Source organism: Camelus dromedarius, chromosome 8 (assembly GCF_036321535.1).
Source record: "Camelus dromedarius isolate mCamDro1 chromosome 8, mCamDro1.pat, whole genome shotgun sequence".
Lineage (NCBI taxonomy): Eukaryota > Metazoa > Chordata > Mammalia > Artiodactyla > Camelidae > Camelus > Camelus dromedarius.
The window spans coordinates 9,528,733-9,541,603 of record NC_087443.1 but is presented as its reverse complement, the minus strand read 5'-3'; the positions used below and the strand labels follow the sequence as shown (position 1 = coordinate 9,541,603).

The 12,871-nt window shown below is 40.7% G+C and overlaps 1 pseudogene; it reads right to left on the bottom strand.

The window, feature by feature from the left end:
• Positions 1-12,871, bottom strand: part of LOC135321788 (cyclic AMP-dependent transcription factor ATF-5-like) — a 37,623-nt pseudogene that overhangs the window by 8,311 nt on the left and 16,441 nt on the right.

Sequence of the window (12,871 nt, the reverse complement as noted above, 5' to 3'; positions counted from 1 at the left end):
TTAACAATTGGGGAACTGAGATGAACTGTATGTACTTCTTTGTACAATACTTTCAGCTTTACTGAAAGGTTTCAATTATTTCAACATAAAAAGGTAATGGAAAATGACACGTAGATTTCTCTCCATCCACTGCTTCTACCAAAAGTGATCCAATGCATTCAGATTCTCAATCTTTTAGCTTTGTTTTCATATACAAGCCATGAGCTTACAGAAGACAAGCCACAGTCTTACCAGTTTACCCCAGGTTGCTGAGCAGAGAGTATAAGGCCAAGAGGATGGACTTAGTCATTGAACTCCTCCCAGTGTTACTTTTCTATCACAAATCAAACGGCTTCCTGAAGCTGGATCCAACTAAAATGGTATGTTTTTCCATTGGGCTATTTATCTGTTCTTGCACAAACTGCCCAATCGTTTAACTTTGTAAGTATTGACTCCTGTATATTCTCTAATTCTATTATCTCTATTCTCTTTATGGTAATTTGTCAAGATTGTCTTGGCCATTCTTGGTACTTAAACTTCTGTACAAATTTTAGAATCAGCTTATTAATTTCCATTAAAAAATACCTGCTAGGATTTTTATTGCAACTGCACTGAATCTGTAGATCAATTTAAGAACTGACATTTTTACAATACTGAATTTTTTTAATATGTGATTATAGGATGCTCTGCCACGCTAACTGAGATAGTCTTTTATTTCAACAATGTGCTGCAGTGTTCTCTGTAGAGGTTTCACGTGTCTTTTACAGATTTATCCCTAGCTATTTGTTGTATTCTGATGAGACTATGACTACTATTATTTAAAACTGTTATTTTGCAATTTTTTGTTGCTACATATAGAAATACAATTGGTTTCTGTATGTTACGTATCTGGCAACTTTAGTAAATTCACTCTTGGATTTTATTTATAAACAATAACATCATCTGTGGGGTTGAGGGTTTTATTTATTTCTGGTTTTATGTATTTTTTCTTTCCTTGATTTATTACAGTGAATAAGACCTTCATTATAAATTAAATAGAAGTGGTAGTTGTCTCAGTCCTAATCTCAGGGGGAAGACTTCAGTATCTCATCATCATATATGATGATTCCTTGAGATTTTTTTGTTGTTGCTGTTACTATAGTTCAGATTAAGGAAATTCACTTTTGTCCTTATTTTACTAAGTATTTCTTAAAAAAATTTTTTTTTATTGAGTTATAGTCAGTTTACACTGTTGTGTTGATTTCCAGTGCAGAGCACAATTTTTCAGTTATACATGAACATACATATATTCACTGTCACATTCTTTTTCACTGTGAGCTACCACAAGATCTTGTATATATTTCCCTGTGCTATACAGTATAATCTTGTTTATCTATTCTACATATGCCTGTCAGTATCTACAAATTTCAAACTACCAGTCTGTCCCTTCCCACCCCTACCCCCACCCCCCCGGTAACCACAAGTTTGTATTCTATGTCTATGAGTCTGTTTCTGTTTTGTATTTATGTTCATTTGTTTTTTTCTTTCTTTATTCTTCATCTTTTTTTTTTAGATTTTACATATAAGCGATCTCATATGGTATTTTTCTTTCTTTTTCTGGCTTACTTTACTTAGAATGACATTCTCTAGGGACATCCATGTTGCTGCAAATGGTGTTATGTTGTCATTTTTATGGCTGAATAGTCTTTCATTGTAGAAATATACCACATCTTCTTTATCCAGTCATCTGCTGATAGATATTTAGTCTGTTTCCATGTCTTGGCTATTGTAAATAGTGCTGCTGTGAACATTGGGGTGCAGATGTCTTTTTGAAGTAGGGTTCCTTCTGGATATATGCCCAGGAGTGGGATTCCTGGGTCATATGGTAAGTCTATGCCTAGTCTTTTGAGGAATCTCTGTACTATTTTCCACAGTGGCTGCACCAAACTGCATTCCCACCAGCAGTGTAGGAGGTTAGGGTTAGGGTTAGTTTTTTATTAATGAAAAGGTGCTAAATTTTATGAGATTCTTCCCCCACATTTGCTATAATTATGTAGTTTTCTGCTCTTCTTTCTTAACATGGTAAATTATATTGATTGACTTTGAATCTTAAATCCACCTTTTATTCCTTGGACAAAGCTAACTTGTATTATTTAAAATATGCCTTATTTGATATGCCAATATTTTGTTTGAGGCTTTATGTTTCTATATTTATCAGGTGGATTATTCCATAATTTTCCTTTTTCTGGTAATATTCTTGTCAAGTCTGTTATTAAGACTATGATAAGACTTTTTTAAGGTCAGCATGTGATCAACTTTGTTAGATGTTCCATGTGCACTAGAGGATAAAACTACTCTATGACTGTTGGATGCAGTGTTCTATGCATACATTTTTAAATATATGGTATAAATATTCTATAGCATTACTGATATTTTTGTTCTGTCAGTTACTGAGAGAGTTTTTTAAATCTCCATTTATGATTTTAGATTTAATTTTAACTTTGAGAGCTGTTGCTCAGTATATTTTTAGGTAAATTTAGAATTTTATATCTTCCTGTTAAATAAAATCAATAAATGGATTCACTAAAGTTGCAGGATACAAAATCAATATATGGAAATCTGCTGCATTGCATTACTATAGGCTAATGACAAACTCAGATTGAGGGAAATTAAGAAAACAATCCCATTTACAATTTTATCAAAAAGAATAAAATACCTGGACTAAAATTAGCCAAGGAGGTAAAAGACGCTTTATATTTAAAACAATAAGACACTGATGAAAGAAACTAAAGAAGAGACAAGTAAATGAAAGTATATTTTGTGTCCATGGATTAGAAAATTACATTATTAAAGTGTCCATAGTACTGAAAGCAATCTACATATTCAATGCAAACTTGATCAAAATCCCAATGGCATTTTTCACAGAAATAGAACAAGCAATTCTAAACTTTGTGTGGAGCTATGAAAGACCTCAAATAACCAAAGCAGTCTTGACAAAGAAGAACAAAGCTGGAGGATCATGAGCCTTGATTTCAAATATACTATAAAGCTCTACTAATCAAAACAGTATGGAAAGGCAACCTACGGAATGAGAGAAAATAATTGCAAATCATGTATCTGATAAGGCGTTATGTCCAAAATATATGAAGAACTCCTACAACTCAATAACAACAACAACAAACCCCCCAAATAATCAAATTTAAAGTGGGCAGAGGATCTGAACAGACATTTTGCCGAAGAATATGTACAATTAAACAACATGTACATGAAAAGATGCTCAACAGCACTAATTATCAGGGAACTGCAAATCATAACCACAGTGAGATGCCACTCACACCCGTCAGTGGCTTTTGTCAAAAAGACAGGAACTACTATTGGCAACGATGTGGAAAAAAGGAACACTATGTGCTGTTGGTGGGAACGTACATTGATACAACTACTATAAAAAACAGTATGGGGGTTCCTTAAAAGATTAAAAATAAAATCCCCATATGATCCAGGAATCCTACTTGTGGGTATATTTTCCAAAGAATTAAAATCAGGATCTAGAAGAGGTATCTGCAGCCCATGCTCACAGCAGCAGTATTCATGACAGCCCAGATGTAGAAACCTCCTAAATGCCCATCCACAGAGGAATGAATAAAGAATGGGAGATATGTAGGTATGTGTAAATATACATGTAAATATGTGTATGTGTGTATGTATATATATACACACACAGTGTATCTAATTGTGTATGTATGTGTATATAAAGTGTATGTGTATATATATATGTGTAATAAAGTGTATGTGTGTGTGTGTGTGCATGTGTGTGTGTATGTGTGTGTGTTTATATATTTATATACATATATATATATATATATATATATATATATATATATATATATATATAAAATTAAGCCATGAAAAAGAATGAAATCTTGCCATTTGCAACAACATGAATGGACCTTAAGGAAATTATCCTAAGAAAAATTATTCAGATAGAGAAAAAAATATGATTTCACTTAAATGTATAATCTAAAATTTTAAAAAGAAGAAAAAACAAGCTTATAAATACAGAGTGGTGGTTGCCAGAAGCAGAGGGTAGGGGTGTGAGTGAAATGGCTTAAGGGAGTCAAAAGGTACAAACTTTCAAAACTTCCTACACTTTGATAGGAATGCAGTTTGGTGCAACCATTGTGGAAAACAGTATGGAGATTCCTCAAAAGACTCAAAATAGACTTACCATATGACCCAGCAAGGCAAGGCAATTTAAGACAAGACAAGACAAAAGACAAAAGATCAACTGTAATGGCCAAGGTCAGTTCTGAGAAGTTGGACCTGCTTCCTTTGTTTGAGATTTCAGTGCAAAATAATAAATCATATATGCCTGGTTGGAACAATTTACTTCCAAGTAAGAGTTTTGTTACAAAGTTCTGCTTCTCCTAAAGGAAGTAGGAGGGCTGACAAATGAAATGGAGGCAGAAGCTGCCACTCGCACCTTCACCAAACACCCCCTCCCCATGGTAAGTGTAACAAAAGCAGCAAAGTTGAATATTAAATAGTAAAGAAGAGCAGGGGCAGGGGTGGTTGATACACACAGCCTCACTCGGGAAAGTGCCTGGTTCAACACCAGCCAAGATGCAGCAGCGTGCTCTCCTTGGTCCAAATTTCTTACGTCCATCCTTGCCACACAGTGCAGCTGTCACTCACGCTACAGCTCATGAAGCTTGACCTAACAGCTCTGACAACCGGTCCTCGAATGCTGATCCTGTTGATGGAGAACCTTCCTGTCTTCTGGTTAAAATCCTACTCCACAGAGTTCCTGCTGAACTGCCGACAATAACATGACGACAGGATTCCCAAGGGCCAGCCTCCCACCTGACTCCCAGGGTAGTCTCCATTCCTGAAGCATCTCCAGCCACTGTCTATGTGCACTCACCCTGCAGGTCTCCAAAGATTCAGTTTTCCCCTAACCACTGAGGTCTCCTGGAGCACCTCCAAAGTAAACCCAGGACAAGACAGCACATCTGGGCCTAGGACAGCATCTCCAACATATCCTCCAGAATAATGGCTCCTCCTGGGCTGAAAGCTCACTGAGGAAGTACACTTCAGTGGCGACACTGACAGGATTTCCAACTTTGTAATTTTCTGAGCCTTTACTACACTTAACTTCATGTTAATATACAAAGTAAAGCAAAGCAAAACACAGTGCCTTTCATTAATTCAAGTGTTGTGTTTTGCTTTGTGGGTGTGATAACATGAACCCTCACGTCTCTGACACTTGTTGACAGACCAGACTGTGAAACCAACGTTTAGCGGCACACACTGTGGGAAATGCCGGTCTGACGGCAAGACGGTGGCCAAGAGGTCGAAGACCCAGGTCTGGCCCTATGTCTGAGTGTGTGACTTAGGGCAACTTTTATATGCTGTGTATCTCAGCTTTCTCATCTATAAAGTGGGGAAAATAACGCTTGTGCTAACTGCCTCATAGAGGAATTGCAATGGATAGAACTGCTTCAAAAAGCATAGAGTACACTTGTGAGATTTTAGGATGGTGTCCAGGGTAGAAGGGCACGCTGCCTGAGAGCTGCAGGCTGCCCAAGCTTCCTAGCGAAGAACACAGCTGTCCCCGGTACCTTGGGAAGCCCAGGTGCTCTGTGAACCGTGAACTGTGCCCTCTTCTTCTCTGAAGGATGAAGGAGACGCAGGCTCTCCAAGCCAGGCCGGGTTACTCAGGACGAAGCAGGGCCTGTACAGGACCCTCTTCCGACATCTCACAGCAACAGCCCACATCAGTATCTTCAAAAATACACACGGCAGAGTTACCAGGGGAGAAGGGGCCCACTCAAATTTCATTCTCAGATCTCTTCCACCTCCTAAGTGCTTCTGTGAGAGGAAAGCAGGCAAGCAATGGACAGGAGGGAGAGAAGGGGAGGGGAAGATAGGAGAGTGTGGTAGGCTGATTTGCTCAGAAAACAGCAGAATGAAATAAATGACTATGTTTCCTGAGACACTGGTCAGGAAAACACTCCAGCCCTGGCCGTGACAGCACTACACTGTGTCAACTGCACTGTGAGTAGGGGGACAGTTTCCAGGGTCCTGGAAACAGAGCCTGGAGGACAGGAACCTGCACACGGGCTCTCCACATCAGCACATTGTGCAGCAGAACTAGTGCAGAACCAGACTGGGCAAAAATAGCATCGAGGACTGGACAGCTTATTTATATACAACATGTGACAATGAGTCTCAATTATGATGCCCCCGAAACCTCTGGTTCATTTTATTTGTAGCTAAAGTAAATAGTGACCTTTATTACCAGTTACGTGAAATCTACATGGTCAATTATTTCTTTAACAAGACAGTCTCAATGAATATAATGATGTCTCTTGATGGTGAAGGCACTGGGGTTTTTTATTTTCTAGCTGCATGTTGTCTTGTTTGCTGTTGTTAAAACAAAGAGCGTGTGTAACTTTTAAAATCAGAATGAAGCTGCTTCCCTGGTGGGGGGAGACCTATACTTACTCCTTTTTCATGCGTTCATTCAAAACATTGATTTCCTCCCAAGTGTGTGTAAGACACACACACACACACACACACATATAAATACTTACATAATCAAATAAGACGAAGTCACAAACGATATCCTAAGATTTTTGTTTTTCCAGGAAACAACAGCTCTTTTTCTTAAGCAGGAAGTGGAAAAAAACAATCATTTGATGGTAGTTTTACACAAAACCAGTAGAACATAGTGGCTGAGGATCATGAACCTGTTGTCAGACAAACCTGGATTCTAACCCACTGCTGGCACCCAGTGAACAAGTGACCTTGGCTGCATCACAAACTCTCCATGCTTTAATCGCCTCCTCTGCAAAATGCGGATAATCATCATCACTTCAAGGGGGTTTTATAGGGATTAAAATGAGATAAACACACAAAGCACTTGCAAATACAAAATGTCAAGCCCACGTCTAGCCTCTGGCTCCAGGTAAGTCAAATGTCATGTGACCTCATGTTCCCACCCAGTACAAATTTGAAGAGAACACAGTTGTGGTATGTTTTTTTAGGCAAAACACATCCAGGGCGCTGGGTCTTAATGTTTATCCAACCATTATTAGCAGAAGCAACAAGAGATGCTGTCACTTGAAGGTGAAAGTCATCCAGGGCACAATCAAGCAAAGTAAGTTCAGCCAGAAGCTCAAGGACCAGAGCAGGACTCAGCCATCACACACACACACACACACACACACACACACACACAGGGCGGTCTAGTTAGGCAACACAGGGGCCTTGCTGGGTTATGGCCTGAGCACCAACATTTTAGAGTCCATCAGGCGAGGGTGTTGGGAAAAATAAGAAAAAGATAGAAAATACAATCAAATGCTTGGGCACTTCCCTGGAGAAAGCAGAAAGGGAGCTGGGCTTTTCCAGGGTGTAGTAAATGGCTGGAGTGGACTGAGCACCACTGAAAACCTTAGCCGGGTTTTGTGACCCCCCTTCTTTATCTTGGGTAAACCCTGAAGACATAATGCTTGAAGGCAAAAAGGTGAACAAAAATAGAGTGCAACAGCCTTCACACTTGTTGCTGAAACACAGGTCCTTCACCTTTGAAAGACAATCATGAGAACTTGCGGAGGGCTGTCCTCGTATAATAGGACAAATTGTGTTTAAGTTGGGAAGCCAGCTGCTCCTTGACCAGTCATCCTTTTATCATCAACAGAACTTTAATTAGCCTCCCTCTGCTTCCTATGTTATGCCACAGATCTTAACTTTCACTTGTCTGGAACCAAACTGCAGTAAGTACACCCATAGTAAATAAAACAATGAACTTTTCAGACAACATGCAACTAATTCTCATTAAGTTGACACTGGGCTATTCAAAATAGTGCCTAATTCACATCAACTATTTTCCCATAAATGACAATGTTCTCTATTAAAATTTCAACAGAAATGGTCTCCCACCCACATCTTCTTGCATGTTTTCCAGTAAGAATGTTTTCAATCTGTCTGGCTTCAATTTCCTGATTTTCCTCTTAAGTATGGGGCCATGTCAGGTCACGTGGTAACAATGCACAAATTTCAAAAACATAATGCTGACTTAAAAAAAAAGTTGCTGAATGATACCCATTGACACCATTTACATAAATGTAAAGGGGATGTGACTATGTAGGATTTGTGGACCCACACAGTAAGCCAAGCAGGGGGCAGGCTTCTCTAAGGAAAGGAGCCCCCAACACCCCGCCTCTGGATCAGTGACTCTGGGGAGGCAGGAAGGTTTCAAGCAAGATGGGGGATATTTGTTAAAACCACGTGGAGGCACGTGGTTACTCATTATATTCGCCTCTGTGCTTTTTTAGATGTTGGGACTATTTCATAAAGTTGTTAAGAGAAAAACAAATGGAGGGTGACAGCAGCCAACAGGTGAGGAGAGTAGGCGCCCTATGCTTTCTGACCCCACCCAGGCACACGCCCACCTGAGAGCTGGGGTAGCAGGGCACATGCCACTGCCAAACTCATCCATTGAGAAAGGCTGAGTAACTGTACATGTGCCTCAAGGGCAGGGGCCCTGCTCCCTCATCTTGAATCTCCCCATGCTAAGGACCTGAAATGTGAATATTATTTGAGTCAATCAATATCTGTCAGAAGAGGATTTCTTGTGCTGCTATTTCCTAGCCCAATAATCAAGCACATTGGGTCAAGTTCCCTTTCCTGAAGGAATCTGAAAACATGAGTGCGTTACCGCTCCAGACTAATGACCAGCCTGTTGAAAACTAAAACCCTAAAGCCCCTGGTGCAGAGGTTGGGATCCAGCAGGTAAGGAGTGGGGCCCAGACTCCCTGTATTAGGTCATAACAATGAGAGGCACCAGGCTTGGGAACACCGGGACTAGCTCCACACCCAACATTTCTTTCAGTTCTCATATTCTAAGAAAATCACTCACCTGTGTTATTCCATACAGATTCTGATTCAATACGAGAAGGGCAAAGTCCCAGAATATTCTTAACAAGTACCTCATCTGACAGGCAAGTTTGAGAAACGCTGTGTTAGGGTGCCTTGGGGTCATTAACACCAAATAATAAAAGGCAACTTATTAGTATGATTTTATTTAATAAGTAGTTAAGAAAGGATGTTTAAAAATATAAAGTTATGGATAAGAGCCAGTTTGTTCTAAGATCAAATTTTAAATCATCATTGTTTTTCAGAAAGAAAAACAGAAGCATCGTTAGTGAAAAAGGATGTGTCAACCTCACCTTTCAATTTCCTGGAACTTTCCACCCCTGCTTTCCTATTTAATACGTAGTATTTCCTTTGGACACACACGCAGCCAACTTCACAATGCAGGCTTTACAAGATCACTGCCCCAGATACCAAAAAGCCAGCCAGGGACTCAGTGGGGGGAGCCCTGCTGCAGCCTGACTGCACCCACTTCCACGGCTCCTGCTTTGGCAGAGAAAGGGTAATCATGTCTTGTCAAACACTGATGTCACCTCAAATTCCTTTTCATTTCTGACAAGCCATCTGACGCAGGGTGGAGGTGGACTTCACACTTGCTTGAGGAAATTAACAGTGGAATGTACTTTCATGGGCTCAAAGGCTCTGCACACAGCGGAGCTGAGAGGCGGTCAAGTGAGACTGACTCAGGTTAACGCAGAAGGAAAGGAGCGTGAAATCCCATCCGGCAAAACAGACCCCAGCAGCCAGTAGTTTCCAAGGGCTGAAGGCAAAATCTATATGACAGAGGTGCCTAGGTAAGTGTGAAACTATCCTGGCTGGTCCATCACATCAAGGTTCACACCACATCAAACATCTTTTGGAGGTGTTTAGTGCACACCTTTGACAAGTTCCATGTTTGAGATGAGGCCAATCCAAAAAGGGGCTCCTTTCAGGGTGTGCCCAAGTGATCTGTGAACTCTCCTCCGCATCCCACGGCCAAGGGCCAGTCTTCCACATATGCTGCATCCGCTTCCCCCCTAAATCCAAGGCTGCTGCTGTGATGTGAAGGTCTTTAAAGAATAAAAGTGGGAAAGCTCTCAGGATAAAAACTCAATTACAATCTATAAAGTTGTGAAATTAATCAATGAGGCCAGCTTTTTTTTATCAATGAAATAGGAAACTTGTCTATTTTGTAAAACTGTCACACCTTGTGTGTGCACATGTACACGGAGTCATACTGGAAAATGGGTTTCTTACTAAGTATCAGGCTGGGGGAAAAAATAAGAAAGCCACGAAAACAGAAAGAAATGTAGTACTTCCCAGAGGACACGCTTCCCTCTCTAGGAAAGTCCTAATGATGAATCCGGTTAAAGCAGAGCACAGCTCCATCCCAGGGTCTCTGGAATCTCCCAAACCCTCAGGGAGCCCCCACTCTGCAGGCAACAGAGGGGCCTTCTTCCCTGCTCCTTGCAAGGTGGAATGAGTCATCGTCTGGACAGGGAAGACTATGGGCTGGGAAAGCGTGGTGTAGTAGCGTGTTTTTTAACCAAGTAACTTCTGGGTGAGTTAGTTTCTTATCAAGAGAACAAACATGATATGCCAAGCCTTCACAGAGTGTGATTTTAAAGAAATATTACTCAAGTCTCCATCTTTCCTTTGTGTGGGTGCAGAGTCAGCACAAGGAAACCGTGGCTCAGGCAAGTGAGAAAAAATGAATTTAGATTATGTTTACAAGCCAAGGAAAGGAGAAAAGAAGACACGCTGAACAAATCCTCTACTGGAAACATTGCTAAAGTGTTTTTAAACTGAAGATTATGCCACCACTTAGGATATTTTTCTTTACTATTTTGCCCAGCAGATTACAAAACTGCATCTAGGACTGAAATAGCAGATTGCCTCAAGAGCAAATGACAGTATTTGTACCAGAAGTGCTGGCAGCCAGCGGCACAGCTGGGTTTCTGCACAGCAATCTTCAAACTGGGGCTCCAAGAATAACCTCACCTACTGCACCAATGCTAAAGGGCCGAATCCAAAGTCAGAAGAGCTCATTATTCCATATTTTTTCCACCACCTCCTTCCCAAATGCACGTGTACCTGCCTGACCTCCTCTGCCTGGGGAAGGCTCAGAATGAAGAAGAAAAAGAGAGTGAGAGCAGGCCAGGGTGACAAGGGCCCCAGGCATCAGCAGGAGTGAATGGTCCATTATCCACAAGATGCAGAACACAAAAAAGATGGAAAACTCCAGATGAGCCAAACAGTTACTTATATGAATGGTTTTACTCTTCCCTGCAAATACAAATTAAAAAATATTTATCCAAATTTCATCTCCTCTCCAAGGCTGGGTGGGTACCTTCGTAAAATAACATCATTTTTATTAAAAGAGACTCAAGAATGGAGGGAGGAACTTGTAGTAACCTTAATAATTAGTAGGATGGTCCCAAAGGCAGTCCTTCTGCACCTATAGCACAACTCACTAGACAAAAACCAAATCTCCTTTAAGTGCTTGAGGAAAACAGCCACCTTTAAACAAAGGTGCCAGCACTTCCTAGTCTGTACTCACTGACTGCCAATGACGATGCGCTGGTCTTCCCCGTGCCTCTGCAATTTCTACCAAACAGTCTGGAAAGGCAAATTAAACAGAAGTCTTTGCTTAAAGACACATTAATTATGAAACCCATCCAATTAAAGTGCTGTAGCGGGCATTCACGGCATCCCTTCCCTGTCTTTGAAAACGGCCAGGGCTTTGGCAGTGGAAATGGGTCTCTCTCTCTCTTTTTTAAAATTTTTTATTGAATTATAACAATTTTACAATGTTGCGTCAAATTCCAGTGTAAAGCACAATTTTTCTGTTATACATGAACATACACATATTCATTGCCACATTTTTTTTTGCTGTGAGCTACCACAAGATCTTGTATATATTTCCCTGTGCTGTACAGTGTAATCTTGTTTATCTATGCTGCATACGCCTGTCAGTATCTACAGATTTTGAACTCCCAGTCTCTGCCTCTGCTACGTAGGCTGACCTCCAAGCAAACCATAGGCTCTTCCATACCAAAGAGAATAAATGGACAAAGTTTTTCAGGTTAGGACAGTGCTTTTCAAACTACATAATGCAGAGTACAGAATACTGTATCAAGTTCCATATCCCCACATCTCCCATGGCGCAGAAGGTCCAGAATCTCACAAACTAAATTCAATTAACAAAAGGCCAGGGGTTCAGGTAAACAGAAGCCTACATTCAAATAAATGTTAATTTAATCCTAGAGAAACCAAGAGTGGAGGATTAAGGGAACACTAACACTCCCACCCTTCCTCTCCAAACCATCAGTGTGCTCCTAAGACAGGCTCTCCTTATGACTCCCTGAACTATACTTCTCAGGAAGGTCAGGTGCACCTGGAGAAAGGGCCTCTACCTTCATTACCACGCCTTGACTCAGCTGAATCTGGGTAAGCCAAGTGACGTCAGAGTAAAACAAAGCTCTCTGCCTTCCTTTTCATTTTTCACTGAGTTAGCTAAAATCCCAGTGAAAAATGAGCGTGTTAAACCCTCCACAATCCTCACTAGCAGAAGCAAACAATGGTCACAGAATCCCAAAGTTCAAGGGAAAAAAAACCCAAACTTTTAAGCTTTGGAATACATTTTCATCCTTATATTTGACTGAATGTACAAGATTTGGGGGGAAATTTACTCCAAGCCAGAAAGTCACCCCAAGAAGACCCCACTAAAAAAGACCTGGGAGGCAGTATGATTATTCCCATTAGTCATCAAATCTCAACCCCCACTGGTAGAAGGCACCAGCCTAATCAGAGCAGTCCTCAGCCAAACCCTCTCTGGAGAACTCAGAATGCGCAAAGGAGCCTTCCTCGGTAAGACAAAGGGCAGGCCCCTCATAGTCAAGAAGACAATGGCTTTGAAATCCTGCTGATGCAAACAGCCCATCTGTCAGTCAGGAGAGATCATCAAGAAACCACTGCAAGAGTACCTGACAATAAAAGG